The sequence below is a fragment of the Oncorhynchus masou genome, chromosome 10, assembly GCF_036934945.1.
Source record: "Oncorhynchus masou masou isolate Uvic2021 chromosome 10, UVic_Omas_1.1, whole genome shotgun sequence".
Taxonomy (NCBI): Eukaryota; Metazoa; Chordata; class Actinopteri; order Salmoniformes; family Salmonidae; genus Oncorhynchus; species Oncorhynchus masou.
The window spans coordinates 777,011-793,215 of record NC_088221.1 but is presented as its reverse complement, the minus strand read 5'-3'; the positions used below and the strand labels follow the sequence as shown (position 1 = coordinate 793,215).

The window sequence follows — 16,205 nt, the reverse complement described above, 5'->3', positions numbered from 1 at the left end:
GCAATTTTTGCTCTATTTTTAGTTGACAGTCCTCCACTCTCTTGCCGAGCTTGCTCAACTCTCCACCAGAATCAACCAGCACTTCTACTTCCACCATGATTGCGTCCATCTATTGCTTCTCCGACCTTCTCTCCATAGCCACATCCTCATTACTGGTTTGAACCAGTCCAACAACTTGTTAAACAGGAATCTTAAACCAACCGGCCATCCTAACGTTACAGTGTGGTATTCACGCGCCTATGCAAAACCCATAGAAAGAAGAATGAATAGAAAGGGCGTCTCCATTTAAGTCAATGATAGCATCATGGGTGGATTGGCAGCCATTTTAAGTGTACCCATGCCAGGAAGTATAAGCAGGAAGTGTACCCTTCAATCTGTGCTGTGATTTATTGTGTCAACGCAACTGACATTACAAAAAATGTATACCATGGCATTGTTGAATACTCGTTTTTGATTGGCTTGAAGGGTATTCTAGAGTGTGCATTATTTCCCTCTAACCCAATTCTTTTATTAATTTCACCTTTATTTAACTAGGCAAGTCAGGTAAGAACAAATTCTTATTTACAATGACAGCCTACCAAAAGGCAAAAGGCTTCCTGCAGGGACAGGGGATGGGATTACAAATACAAAATAAAATGTAGGACAAAACACACATCGCTTTAAGAGACACCATAACACTACATAAAGTGAGACCTAAGATAACAACATAGCAGGCATAGCTACATAGCAGACACATGAAAACACAGCTTGGTAGCAACACATGACAACAACATGGTAGCAACACAACATGGAAACAGCACAAAACATGGTACAAACATTATTGGGCACAGACAACAAAACAAAGGGCAAGAATACATCACACGAAGCAGCCACAACTGTCAGTAAGAGTGTCTATGATTGAGTCTTTGAGTATGGTATATCAGCATGGTAGAATTCAATGGCTGTACTTCATTATCAGCATTGCAGAATTCAATAGCTATACGTCATTCTTACATGTTCTATGTTTGAGATGCTTTTGACAGCAAAAGTATAATTGAAAACATTATTGCCATTGTTGAATTCTGAAGGTTTGATTACTTTGTTCTGTTACCAAGGCAACTACTGTAACTATCTATTAAACTTTCTAGCTACTTCAGTGGATGTTGAACACATTTTTACCTTCAAATTAACACATTTTTAGCAGGAAATGTGTTAAATTATAGGCATGGTATGAAAGCGATAATCAACTCAGGGCTCTATGCGTTCTTTGGAAAATAATGCAACTCCGTGGAAGGTCAGTTCCACTCTGTAGCATGTAGTGGAACCAGATTATGTGAGTGGAGTTGGAGCACAACGAGGAGCAAGTTTCCCATAGGCTGGAGCGTTGGCCTTCTCACCTGCTCCAGTACCGCTCACTTAACAAGTTTCCCAAAGTTTGGAGCGTTGGCCTTCTCACCTGCTCCAGTACCGCTCACTTAACAAGTTTCCCAAAGGCTGGAGCGTTGGCCTTCTCACCTGCTCCAGTACCGCTCACTTGACAAGTTTCCCAAAGGCTGGAGCGTTGGCCTTCTCACCTGCTCCAGTACCGCTCACTTGACAAGTTTCCCAAAGGCTGGAGCGTTGGCCTTCTCACCTGCTCCAGTACCGCTCACTTGACAAGTTTCCCAAAGGCTGGAGCGTTGGCCTTCTCACCTGCTCCAGTACCGCTCACTTGACAAGTTTCCCAAAGGCTGGAGCGTTGGCCTTCTCACCTGCTCCAGTACCGCTCACTTGACAAGTTTCCCAAAGGCTGGAGCGTTGGCCTTCTCACCTGCTCCAGTACCGCTCACTTGACAAGTTTCCCAAAGGCTGGAGCGTTGGCCTTCTCACCTGCTCCAGTACCGCTCACTTGACAAGTTTCCCAAAGGCTGGAGCGTTGGCCTTCTCACCTGCTCCAGTACCGCTCACTTGACAAGTTTCCCAAAGGCTGGAGCGTTGGCCTTCTCACCTGCTCCAGTACCGCTCACTTGACAAGTTTCCCAAAGGCTGGAGCGTTGGCCTTCTCACCTGCTCCAGTACCGCTCACTTGACAAGTTTCCCAAAGGCTGGAGCGTTGGCCTTCTCACCTGCTCCAGTACCGCTCACTTGACAAGTTTCCCAAAGGCTGGAGCGTTGGCCTTCTCACCTGCTCCAGTACCGCTCACTTGACAAGTTTCCCAAAGGCTGGAGCGTTGGCCTTCTCACCTGCTCCAGTACCGCTCACTTAACAAGTTTCCCAAAGGCTGGAGTGTTGGCCTTTTCACCTGCTCCAGTACTACTCACTTAACATGTTCAGGGCATGCCCGGCCCAGCATTCATCTGTAGTCTACTTGTGTGCTGCTTATAGCCCCTTGTTTTATCTACTGTCATGGAGTTCGCTAAATATTTTCATAAAGAAACTGATAAAACACACAGGTGCATAATCAAGTTAACTTACAGAGATGAGGAGGACCAAGAGGGAGTGCGTTGATGTAGTGTCCACAACTAAAGAATCATTGTGGAATCTGAAAAGACACGTATCCCAAAAGCATGATGGTGTACTAACTACGTGCACATGCTAACAGAAAGGAAGGAAGTGGGTAGCTGGTTAAGTATGTCATTATAGCAAAGTATTTATAAACAAAAATTCTGATCTCTTAGAAGTTATATCTATACAGTAGGCTATAATTAATTTTGCCCCAATAGGCCTGACATATTACCTCTTTCAAATTACTTTACATTTTGTTATTTTGCCTAAAAACATTTAGGCCTACCTATACATAATTTTTTTAATTAAAAACTGCATCACTGCCCAGCCTGGCAAGAGTGGCCTGAAGGGTGTTTAGCATCCCCAGTGGCTCTGCAAGTGTGAAGAGGGTATTTGCGGCTGCTGGCCTGCTCTCCAGGCACCATCACATAAGCCTGAAGCCAGACTCTGGCCAAACTCGTGTTTCTAAAAATGAATTCAAAGGCACTAGACTGAGCCTAATAACTCATTTTCGTTTAATTTGTATTTATTTCTAAGTAAGTAACAGCCTATATGCACAATTTATAGACTATAACGATTTAATTCAACAAAATGTTGAAATGCTGAGCATTAATGTCTTGCCTGCCTCGCGTGTCGCACTCGCAAATGCTTCACAATGTATTTCTTTGTAGGCTATATAGCCTTCACAGTGTATTTCCTTGTAGGCTATATAGCCTTCACAGTGTATTTCTTTGTAGGCTATATAGCCTTCACAGTGTATTTCTTTGTAGGCTATATAGCCTTCACAGTGTATTTCTTTGTAGGCTATATAGCCTTCACTTCCCTGTCTGGCTCCCCGACCTATTTACAGTGTTTATATGCTGTTTAATATGACATGTATGAGCAATTCTTTAGTCACCTTTTCATGTTTATTCAAATACTTTTCATTCATGATTATTTTTTTATTGAACCAACCTCAAAAAGCACATCTCTCAGCACTACCGCTGGCTGGTGTATACGTCTCTATTACCCAGCCTTACGTGACCTAACCACTGATAAGTCTGATAAGTCTGTCAAAAGTGCACATACCTTGGATGAACATTGCCATATGTCATGAAAAAGCTGTTGGGTTGAGGATACGGACTGATAAGACATTCCTTATGAAAACATGAGGTTGCATGTGACATGTAGAAAATATTCTGTAGTAAACAAAAATATAAATTCAGAATCAAATGTTCATTTCACTACCATAAGCCGCATCAATGTTGTTTTAGAGAATTTGGCCAGTTGGCTCACAACCACAGACCACATGTAACCACGCCAGCCTCTTCAACTGCAGGTTCATCTGAGACCAGCCACTCAGACGTCTGATGAAACTGTTGGGTTTGCACAACTGAAGAATTTCTGCACAAACTGTCAGAAACCGTCAAATCTGCGTGCTCGTTGTCCTCACCAGGATCTTGACCTGACAGTGTGTATGGCGTCATGTGGGAGAGCGGTTTGCTGATGCCCCATGGTGGCGGTGGGGTTATAGTATGGGCAGGCAGACAACGGACACAATTGCATTTTATCGATTTGGCAATTTGAATACACAGAGATATGGTGAAAGATTCTGAGGCCCATTACCGTGTCATTCGTCCGCCGCCATCACGTCATGTTTCAGCATGATGACTCACAGCCCAATGTCGCAAGGATCTGTACACAATTCCTGGAAGCAAAAAATGTCCCAGTTCTTCCATGGCCTGCTGTAACGGCAGATTTCCTCTTCGTCTGAAGAGGAGTAAGGATCGGATCAAGATGCAGCGTGGTAAGTGTTCATGAAGATTTATTAAAAATGAACTGAACACTGAAATACAAAACAAAAACGATGTGATGAAAACGAAAACTGAAACAGTACCGTGTGGCGACAAACACTCACACGGAAACAAACATCCACAAACCAACAGTGAAACCCAGGCTGCCTAAGTATGATTCTCAATCAGTGACAACTAACGACACCTGCCTCTGATTGAGAACCATACTATGCTGAACACAAAAACCAACATAGAAAAACAAACAGACTGCCCACCCCAACTCACGCCCTGACCATACTAAATAAAGACAAAACAAAGGAAATAAAGGTCAGAACGTGACACCTGCATACTGACCAGACATGTCACCCATTGAGCATGTTTGGTCTGCTCTGGATTGACGTGTATGACAGCGTGTTCCAGTTCCTGCCAATATCCAGCAACTTGCCATTGGAGAGGAGTGGGACAAAATTCCACAGGCCACAAGCAACAGCCTGATCAACTCTATGAGAAGGTGATGTCGCGCTGCATGAGGCAAATGGTGGTCATACCAGATACTGACTGGTCTGCACATTCTAAGCAATCTGTAACATTAATGATGGATTCAGTGTCAAGGACACACTGGTGCCCCTGAGGAGTGAACTTAATAAAAATTCCCCAAATATTACCTGCAGCTTAAATATGGCGTATTTAGCCATATTTAACTGTCTGCTTCCTTTCTGTGTCTGAGAGACAGACTACATTTCTGGTCCAAAGTCCCTCTGCTGTTGGCCTTTTGGTTTAGCAAATCATTGACATGTGGAGTTTACTTCACAGCCCCAAAAACAGAACTACACAGAGGATACTGAGGGAGGTAGAGTACAACAGTCTTCGGCCCCTGAGGAATTTAAATGACCGTCAACAGACAGTTAGCTAGAGGAGTGGCACTGTGGCACGATAGCATATGATTATGCAATATTATCGGCCACAGTTGATCAAGCAAACTGTCTGATTTACAGGGTGGAGTGCCTTTTTGTCAGACCACAATCCTCACAAATGATTGACGGCTGGATATTAAAGGTTACTTTAACTTAACAAAATCAGGCGGAAAAGGAATGTTGCACAAATATGCCATTAGCATGAATTTATTTGACATTTTCCTGACAGTATTAACCCATTGAGATACACCATCTCATTCGAGAAAGTCCTGAATAAGTGACATTTCAGCATTTCCCTGGTAGGCGGAAAGAAACCGCGTTTGTTTGGTGGTTTTACCTCCACAATGACAAGTCTGGGCCTGTCACTTGTCCTCATTAAGCAAAAAGAAATTACAAAAAAAGCTCTGTTTGCATTTATGATGTGTCTGTGTGACAAACTCGCACTGTATTGGTTTGGTTTCATCACAGGACCGCTCAAACTGTCTGTCCTCTATGCAGCCATGTGTGAACTGTGAAGAAATTGTGAAACGGAACGAGGAGTGATGGTGAACAGCCAATAAAGTCCTCTCTCCTCTCCATGGTTACGGTCCTGGCTGTAAACGGCAACGGGGCAACACAACACAAGGGCTATATTTGTGCTCCTTGGCTAGAGAGAGAAATGCCAGCCTCACCCTGTTTGCCCTCCCCACTACTCCTCTCACTCACCAACACAATCCCTTTCTCATATATATATCTATATATGTATGTATGTATGTATGTGTATGTGTATGTGTGTGTGTGTGTGTGTGTGTGTGTGTGTGTGTGTGTGTGTGTGTGTGTGTGTGTGTGTGTGTGTGTGTGTGTGTGTGTGTGTGTGTGTGTGTGTGTGTGTGTGTGTGCGTGTGTGTGTGTGTGTCACCTCCAAAAGCTGATGTCAGACTGATCTGACATTTCCTTCTAATTTTTCATAACGTTTGATTGATACTGGGTGACAAGGTGTTATGTGTACGTATAAATGTGGGTTATTCATTGATAAAGAATGCAGAGAGAAAACATTCCATGCCCTGGCTGAATCAATCAATCATGCAGAAAGACGGGTGATCTTTATTTATGCAGTTGTGCTGACTGCACTGCGGTGCACACCCATTCATTTAAGGCTTTGGTATTTTTATTTTGGGATGGTGTACTTTCAGTACAACGTGGTGTTTAGGTAGGTGGGGTCAGTGTGTTCAGTGTTGAGGCATCACTCATCAGGAATGGCAGACCTACCCATCCATTGTCAGTGCGTGATGGCAATGACGCACTGCAGGGCTTGTCATGGGTGAGTGGACAAATGGGTCATTGGTATCTTATGGGTGTGGCCATGATGGTGGTGCTCCTCCTGGGTGGGTGTTAGTTCCATCCATGTTCTGATTGTAGTTCCATCTCTGGTACAGTGTTGCTGATGGATATACACAGAAGGCCATTGTATGCAGGTAGTTAAGCACAGAGCAATGGCAGGAGTTGGCCATTTGTTGCAAGATCCTTTTGTTGTTTTTTTGCCATAATTTGTTTTACATCTATTCAAAATGTGTGTGTGCTTAGCCTGTGTGAGTATCTACGTCTTTAGAAATCAAATGGAATTAAGTCACAATAAATGATCTTGCCAAAAGGAGACTGTGAAGAGCTAAGAACGCGGCGCGGTAGTCATCCACTGAATGAGCCCCAGTTGCATTCAAAACAGTCACATACATTCATGTACACAATGTTTCTGAAAGATCAGCTCTGTTACTTGTAACTCCTATAGCCATCAGCCTGGCAGATTTACAGCCAATGTGAATCTGTATGGTATATACTGGTGCAGGTAGGGCCGCTGTCAGAGGGCTGCAGTTGTGTCTCGGACGTAACCACACAAGAAATTACTGTCAGACTTCCTCTTCCATTCCCATTGTCGGTCGAACGAGGAAGGATGTGACAGGCTTGTGGTTGATTTGGTTTGGATGAAGACCTCGTGGTTGATTTGGTTTGGTTGAAGACCTCTTCATCTATCCCGGAGTGTGGAGGTTAGAAAAGTTGTATAGCTAAGAAGAAGTATTTGACTCACAGGAGGGGGTTATGTCCATGTCGATAAGTTATTGTCAAAGATTTGTCCCCGATTTGTCAACACCACCAAAATGAATGCTATCCAGTTCAGCAAGGTTGTAAGTAAGGGTGTGAACGTTAAAACAAAGTTGGAATAATTAACGTTAAGAAACTCTTAGAACTACCCATCCCGGATCCGGGAGAATTGTCATCAACTACACTAATTAGCATAGCGCAACCGTCAAAGCATATTACTAGAAAATATTCATATTCATGAAATCACAAGTGAAATATAGTGAAACACAGCTTAGCCTTTTGTTAATCACCCTGTCATCTCAGATTTTGAAATTATTCTTTACAGCCAATGCAAGACAAGCGTTTGTAAGTTGTTTTTTATTTATTTTTTATTTTACCTTTATTTTACTTGGCAAGTCAGTTAACCTCTTGAAACTCTGGGGGCGCTATTTCATTTTTGGATGAAAAACGTTCCCGTTTTAAACAAGATATTTTGTCACCAAAAGATGCTCGACTATGCATATAATTGATAGCTTTGGAAAGAAAACACTCTGAATTTTCCAGAACTGCAAAGATATTGTCTGTGGGTGCCGTAGAACAGGAGCTACAGGCAAAACCAAGATGAAACGGCAACCAGGAAATGAGCAGGATTTTTGAGGCTCTGTTTTCCATTGTCTCCTTATATGGCTGTGAATGCGAGAGGAATGAGCCTGCCCTATCTATCGTTTTCCCAAGGTGTCTGCAGCATTGTGACGTATTTGTAGGCAGATCATTGGAAGATTGACCATAAGAGACCACATTTACCAGGTGTCTGCCCGGTGTCCTGCGCCGAAATTGGTGCGCAAACCTCACCTGCCAGTATTTTTCCATGCGATACAGAGAGGAAAGCAAGCTTCCACGAACTGCATATCAATGAAGAGATATGTGAAAAAACACCTTGAGGATTGATTCCAAACAACATTTGCCATGTTTCGGTCGATATTATGTAGTTAATCCGGAAAAAGTTTTACGTTGTAGGTGACTGAATTTTCGGTTCGTTTCGGTAGCCAGACGCAATGAAGAAAACGGAACGATTTCTCCTACACACAGACGCTTTCAGGAAAAACTGCGCATTTGGTATGTAACTGAGAGTCTCCTCATTGAAAACATCAGAAGCTCTTCAAAGGTAAATGATTTTATTTATTTGGTTATCTGGTTTTTGTGAAAATGTTGCGTGCTAAATGCCACTCAAAATGCTATGCTAGCTTTGCATACTCTTACACAAATTAGTAAATTTCTATGGTTCAAAAGCATATTTTGAAAATCTGAGATGACAGTGTTGTTAAGAAAAGGCTAAGCTTGAGAGCAGACGCATTATTTTCATTTTATTTGCGATTTTCAGAAATCGTTAACGTTGCGTTATGCTAATGAGCCTGAGGCTTTAGTCACAAACCCGGATCCGGGATGGGGAGTTTCAAGAAGTTAAGAACAAATTCTTATTTTCAATGACGGCCTAGGAACAGTGGGTTAACTTCTTGCGTCGAGTAATCCCGGATCCGGGATCCTATTTATAGCCTCAAGCTCATTAGCATAACGCAACGTTAACTATTCATGAAAATCGCAAATGAAATAAATATATTTGCTCTCAAGCTTAGACTTTTGTTAACAACACTGTCATCTCAGATTTTAAAAATATGCTTTTCAACCATAGCTAAACAAGCATTTGTGTAAGAGTATTGATAGCTAGCATAGCTATAAGCCTAGAATTCAGCCAGCAACATTTTCACAAAAACAAGAAAATCATTCAAATAAAATCATTTACCTTTGAAGAACTTCAGATGTTTTCAATGAGGAGACTCTCAGTTAGATAGCAAATGTTCAGTTTTTCAAAAAATATTATTTGTGTAGGACAAATCGCTCCGTTTTATTCACGTTTGGCTATGAAAAAAAACCTGTATCCAGTTATAGCCTCAAGCTAATTAGCATAACGTAATGTTAACTATTTATGAAAATCGCAAATGAAATGAAATGAATGTGCTAGCTCTCAAGCTTAGCATTTTCTTAACAACACTGTCATCTCAGATTTTCAAAATATGCTTTTCAACCATAGCAAAACAAGCATTTGTGTAAGAGTATTGATAGCTAGCGTAGCATTTAGCGTAGCATTTAGCGGGCAACATTTGCAAAAAAAACAGAAAAGGATTCAAATAAAATCATTGACCTTTGAAGAACTTCAGATGTTTTCAATGAGGAGACTCTCAGTTACATAGCAAATGTTCAGTTTTTCCTGAAAGATTCTTTGTGTAGGAGAAATCGCTCCGTTTTGTACATCACGTTTGGGTACCAAAAAAAAACGAAAATTCAGTCATCAAAACGGCGAACTGTTTTCCAAATTAACTCCATAATATCGACTGAAACACGGCAAACGCTGTTTAGAATCAATCCTCAAGGTGTTTTCACATATCTCTTCATTGATATATCGTTCGTGGAAGTCTACTTTCACCTCTGAATCGCTTGGAAAAAGACGTGGAGCTGAAGATGACACACCAATTTCGACGGAGGACACCGGGCGGACACCTGGCAAATGTAGTCTCTTATGGTCAATCTTCCAATGATATGCCTACAAATACGTCACAATGCTGCAGACACCTTGGGGAAACGATAGATCAGGCAGGCTCCCATATAAGGAGACAATGAAAAACAGAGCCTCAAAAATCCTGCTCATTTCCTGTTTGAAGTTTCATCTTAGTTTCGCCTGTTGCATCAGTTCTGGGGCACTCACAGACAATATCTTTGCAGTTTTGGAAACGTCAGAGTGTTTTCTTTCCAAAGCTGTCAATTATATGCATAGTCGAGGATGTCATAAGGTGAATTCACCAATTTGTAAGTCGCTCTGGATAAGAGCGTCTGCCAAATGACTTAAATGTAAATGTAAATGTCGAGCATCTTTTTGTGACAAAATATTGCGCTTAAAACGGGCACGTTTTTTTTATCCAATAATGAAATAGCGCCCCCATAGATGTAACAGGTTAACTGCCTGTTCAGGGGCAGAATGACAGATTTGTACCTTGTCAGCTCGGGGATTTGAACTTGCAACCTTTCGGTTACTAGTCCAAAGCTCTAACCACTAGGTTTGTGTAAGTTTATCGATAGCCTAGCATAGCATTATGTCCATCTAGTAGCAGGAAGCTTGGTTACGAAAATCAGAAAAGCAAAAGTTAAATAGTTTACATGTGATGAGCTTCGGATGTTTTCACTCACGAGACTCCCAGTTAAACAGCAAATGTTCCTTTTTGTTCCATAAAAATGATTTTTATAGCCGAAATACCTCCGTTTTTTGTCCACGTTTTGTTCAGAAATTCACCGGAAATTGCGGTCACGACAACGCCGGAAAATACTCCAAATTAGATCCATAATATCGACAGAAACATGGCAAACGTTTTTTATAATCAATCTGGGACAATTGGCTTTTCAGTAGGAGCAAGAGGAACAATGGCCGCCTTTGTCTATTACGCACAAATCACTCTGAGAGCCACCACCTGACCACTGACGCAATGTTGTCGTTCATGGTCATTTTTCAAAATAAAAGCCTGAAACTATGTCTAGTGGCTGTAGACACATTAGGGAAGCCATAGAAAAAGGAATCTGGTTGATATCCCTTTCAATGGGCAATAGGGATGCATAGAAAGACAGGGGTTTCAAAATAAGAGTCACTTCCTGATTGGATTTTTCTCAGGCTTTCGCCTGCAATATCAGTTCTGTTATACTCACAGACAATATTTTTACAGTATTGGAAACTGTAGAGTGTTTTATATCCTAAGCTGTCAATTATATGCATATTCTAGCATCTGGTCCTGAGAAATAGCCCGTTTACTTTGGGAACGTTATTTTTCCAAAAATGAAAATAGTGCCCCCTAGTTTTTAACTGAAATACACATTTTTTTTCATCCCCCACTTAATTAAAATCCAAGTTTATCGCGAAACATTATTTTCCGTATACAGCCGGAAGGCTATAAAGGCCTGGGGAGTTGTGTAATTCAAATGAAACCAGAGAGGAAGAGGCAAACTTTATGCTACTTGGGTGAATTTGCAAGGCAAGACATTGTGAGATACAGATTACCAAAACATATGAACAAGCTTCTGCCTTCTTCTCCCTGACGTTGGTCTGCTCTGCCTGCTCGGTCTCTTCGCTTGTAATGTGTGTTCAGTTTTAGGTCTCTTGAGTGTAGAATATCCTATCATATTCATGGAACCGAAGTCCTACAGTAGGCTACTGGTATTGATTAAGCTTTTCAGACATAATGGAATGTGGCCCCTTGAAAGTGCCTCGGCTAAGGAATGTTGTTTGTCTGGTAGGGTAGGCTAAACTATGTTTTTTTGTTTAAATGCCGACACAAAACCTCTGGTGATTCGAGCTGACATTTTACTTCTGAAGCAGGACTAAAGTCCATCACTAGACAATCAGAACAGTCAATCAAATAATCTTGAGCTGCTGCAAGCTTTCTGCTTGCCTGCTGGCTGCGCACAGACCACTCTCTCCTAACGGAGTACTTTAAAATGATGAAATACCCTGACATTTAGTAGAAATAAAACGCATCTATCTACCATAAAAACTGCATAAAAATGATTTAATTGTCTGAAAAGTTATCAATGGTCGCTATTGGCAATAGCTGCGTTCTATTTCTGTAAAGTGTTGCGGGAGATATAACTGCATTGCATGACCCTAGTAGTTATACATACAGTGCATTCAGAAAGTATTCAGACCCCTTCACTTTCTCTAAATATTTGTTAAGTTACAGCCTTATTCTAAAATGGATTTAAAAAAAAGACCTATACATCAACCTATACACAATACCCCATAATGACAAAGCAAAACCAGTTTGACATTTTTTCTAATAAATAATTAATAAAAACTGAAAAACCTTATGTACATAAGTATTCAGACCCTTTTCTATGAGACTCGAAATTGAGCTCAGGTGCATCCTGTTAACATTGATCATCCTTGATGTTTCTACAATTTAATTGGAGTCCATGTGTGGTAAATTCAATTGATTGGACATGACTTGGAAAGGCACACCTGTCTATATAAAGTCCCACAGTTGACATTGCACTTCAGAGCAAAAACCAAGCCATGAGGTTGAAGGAATTGTCCGTAGAGCTCTGAGACCGGATTGTGTCGAGGAACAGATCTGGGGAAGGATACCAAACAAGTACTGCAGCATTGAAGGTCCCCAAGAACACAGTGGCCTCCATCATTCTTAAATGGAAGAAGTCTGGAACCACCAAGACTCTTCCTAGAGCTGGCCGCTTGACCAAACTGAGTAATCAGGAGAGAAGGGCCTTGGTCAGGGAGGTGACCAAGCACCTGATGGACCTTCCAGAAGAACAACCACTCCACCAATCAGGCCTTTATTGTAGTGGCCAGATGGAAGCCACTCCTCAGTGAAAGGCACACGACAGCCTGCTTGGAGTTTGCCAAAAGGCACCTAAATACTCTCAAACCATGAGAAACAAGATTCTCTGGTCTGATGAAACCAAGATTGAACTCTTTGGCCTGAATGCCAAGCGTCACGTCTGTACAATACAACTAATACAACTGTATTAGTTGAAAGCCCTACATGTTACAAGGGGTTTAGGTCAGGTCAGTGCACACAAACAAACAGTGGTGTATCAGAGGGTTCTGGATGAGGCAGGAAAACAAAGAGCTGGACACTAGTGTTCACAGTATGACCTTAGGACAACTCTGCTGGGTCATTACTATACAGAAATCTTACGATCCATTCTAACAGTCCAGACTATATACAGGCTATTTAGTGTGCTGCTAGAATGTACTGTAAGTGTGTTCTCATCAATATAGAACTGAACGTCATACTGTTTTCAACAGTTTACCTGAGTTCAAACAGTATGTTTTCTTTCAAATACTTTAACCACACAAGTTCAAACCCCGCCCAATTGGCACTCCAGGCAGGCTCAATCAAACACTCAACATATTTGAAAAGAAGCAAATACTATCCTAGTAATATGCTCTTAATTCTGTTGTGGAAAATATTAGAGAATTGGCATTGCTCCTTTAAAGAAACTATGCGTACATTATAATTATGATGTTTGTATTAACCCATGTCCTCTTTCTCCCAGGTGCTGATCACCATATACTGGCTAGGTAGGAAGGCACAATGCGAGCCCTTCTATAATGGACCTAACTTAAAACTCAAGGCCTTCGAAGGACTACTGGACATAGCAGCGCTATCCAAGGTAAGTACAGTATTAGCACTATTAAATGTAAATCTGCCTCACTCTACTACAGTGTTCTAGACAAGTTTGGGGTCCATTCCTTTCAATTTGGTCAATACAGGAAGAGAATTAACATTATAAATGGAAAGGTGCCTACAGTTTTTATGTTATGTGTGCTACCATGTAATGGTTTGAGTAATCAGCCTCGCTAGGAATCGTATGAATGAAATCCTCTTTTACATCCACTGGCCAACACATCTCGATACCCTTCCTGGTATATTAGCTGTGTGTTAAGGAAGTCAGCCCATTGGTTTAGGGGTCTCAGAATACTTGACAGTTGGCACTAAAACCATCTCTATACCCTTCCTGGTATATTAGCTGTGTGTTAAGGAAGTCAGCCCATTGGTTTAGGGGTCTCAGAATACTTGACAGTCGGCACTAAAACCATCTCTATACCCTTCCTGGTATATTAGCTGTGTGTTAAGGAAGTCAGCCCATTGGTTTAGGGGTCTCAGAATACTTGACAGTCGGCACTAAAACCATCTCTACATCCTTCCTGGTATATTAGCTGTGTGTTAAGGAAGTCAGCCCATTGGTTTAGGGGTCTCAGAATACTTGACAGTCGGCACTAAAACCATCTCTATACCCTTCCTGGTATATTAGCTGTGTGTTAAGGAAGTCAGCCCATTGGTTTAGGGGTCTCAGAATACTTGACAGTCGGCACTAAAACCATAGCATAACTGATCTATTCTCCTGACTCAGCTATTTTAATCTTCTTTACTTCAGGAGTCCATAGGTCACTTGGTACATGTATGGAAGTGTGTTGGTCTCTGTGTGCGCACATTCTTGGACTTGTGTTTGTCACGACAGAGGGGGTGGAAGGCACAACGTTGAATTTGACAGTTTGGTTTGTTTATAGTTAGATTTACCAAGCATATTCAACCCCTGCGATTACGCTCTGTACCATAGGATTTTTATGATAAACAACAGTCAACAGTGATGGTTACCCAGCTAACAATTCTCGGGAAAGAGAGAATGTTTTGGTAATGTTCGTGTCCAGTTTTCTATTAGTTAGGGGAACATTCCATCTATGTTAGTAAAAACCTTCTGAGAAACTTATCATGTTTTGGTGTTAAAGTTCGGAGAACATTCCCTTAATGTCAACCAGAACGTATCTAGAACGTGGTTACAATGTTCTTAGACTATGCAACATAGTTGCAATGTTCTCTGAATGTAAGATATTCATGTTCTAGACACGTTTCATGGGAACGTAACAAGAATATTGTTATCAGTTGTCAGACATCGCCTAATGGTCCCAAAGAAATGTTATCCCCCCCAAAAAAGTGTTTTGAACTTACATATCTGACACTTTGACCTACATGACTACATTGTGCATGCTCATTTATACAGTAAATATGATTCAACACGTCCTTAGGTCATGGCATTCAGATGTCTGTGTCAGTTGTCAGTTAATTTAACTAGTCTCATCATTGGTTACATTTACTTACTTCAACAATTTAAGGGTGTTCTGTATAGTTGTCTAATGTTGATGGGGCATTCGGAAAGTATTCAGACCCCTTGACTTTTTCCACATTTTGTTATGTTGCAGCCTTATTCTAAAATATATATATTTTTTATATGACGAAGAGAAAACCAATTTAGACATTTTTGCAAATTAATAATAACTGAAAAACGTTATATACATAAGTATCCTTTGCTATGAGACTCAAAATTGAGGTCAGCTGCATCCTGTTTCCATTGATCATCCTTGAAATGTTTCTACAACTTGATTTGGAGTCCACCTATGGTAAATTCAATTGATTGGACATGATCTGGAAAGGCACACACCTACCTATATAAGGGCCCATGGTTGACAGGGCATGTCAGAGCAAAAACCAAGCCATGTGGTCGAAGGAAATGTCCGAGCCAGATCTGGGGAAGGGTAGCAAAACATTTCTGATGCATTGAAGATCCCCAAGACCACAGTGGCCTCCATCATTCTTAAATGGAAGCGGTTTGGAACCACTAAGACTCTTCCTAAAGCTGGCCACATGGGTAAACTGAGCATGCGGGAGAAAGGCTGATGTTCCTGATGGTCACTCTGACAGAGCTCCAGAGTTCCACTGTGGTGATGGGAGAACCTTCCAGAAAGACAACCATCTCTGCAGCACTCCACCAATCAGGCCTTTATGGTACAATGGCCAGATGGAAGCCACTCCTCAGTAAAAGGCACATGATAGCCCGCTTGGAGTTTGTCAAAACGCACCTAAAGGACTCTCAGACCGTGAGAAACAAGATTCTATGGTCTGATGAAACCAATACCGAACTCTTTGGGCTGAATGCCAAGAGTCACATCTGGAGGAAACCTGGCACCATCCCTACGGTGAAGAATGGTGGTGGCAGCATCATGGTGTGGAGATGTTTTTCAGTGTCAGGTAATGGGAGACTAGTCAGGATTGAGGAAAAGATGAACGGAGCAAAGTACAGAGAGAACCTGCTCCAGAGTGCTCAGGACTTCAAACTAGAGCAAAGGTTCACCTTCCAACCGGAAAACGACCCTAAGCACACAGCCAAGACAATGCAGGAGTGGCCTTGGGACAAGTCTCTGAATGTCTTTGAGTGGCTCAGCCAGAGCCCAGACTTGAACCTGATCGAACATATCTAGAGAGACCTGAAAATATTCAAAGTGCATTCACACTATTGCTTACACCTATCAAGTTGTTTCCGGTCTACACAAGTGCCTAGGGAGGAGGGGTTAGGTTTTTTTTCTGGGCAAGGCCTAACTATACT

General features: G+C 41.6%; 1 protein-coding gene across 1 annotated transcript in view; it reads left to right on the top strand.

Annotated features, from left to right (window-relative positions):
- LOC135547776 (uncharacterized) overlaps positions 1-13,409 on the top strand; it is a 65,492-nt gene extending 52,083 nt beyond the window's left edge. Inside the window, exon 5 of the mRNA XM_064977033.1 lies at positions 13,320-13,409. The gene's annotated coding sequence lies outside the window, so the exon portion shown is untranslated. The remainder of the gene's footprint in view (positions 1-13,319) is intronic.
- The last annotated feature ends 2,796 nt before the right edge of the window (positions 13,410-16,205 follow it).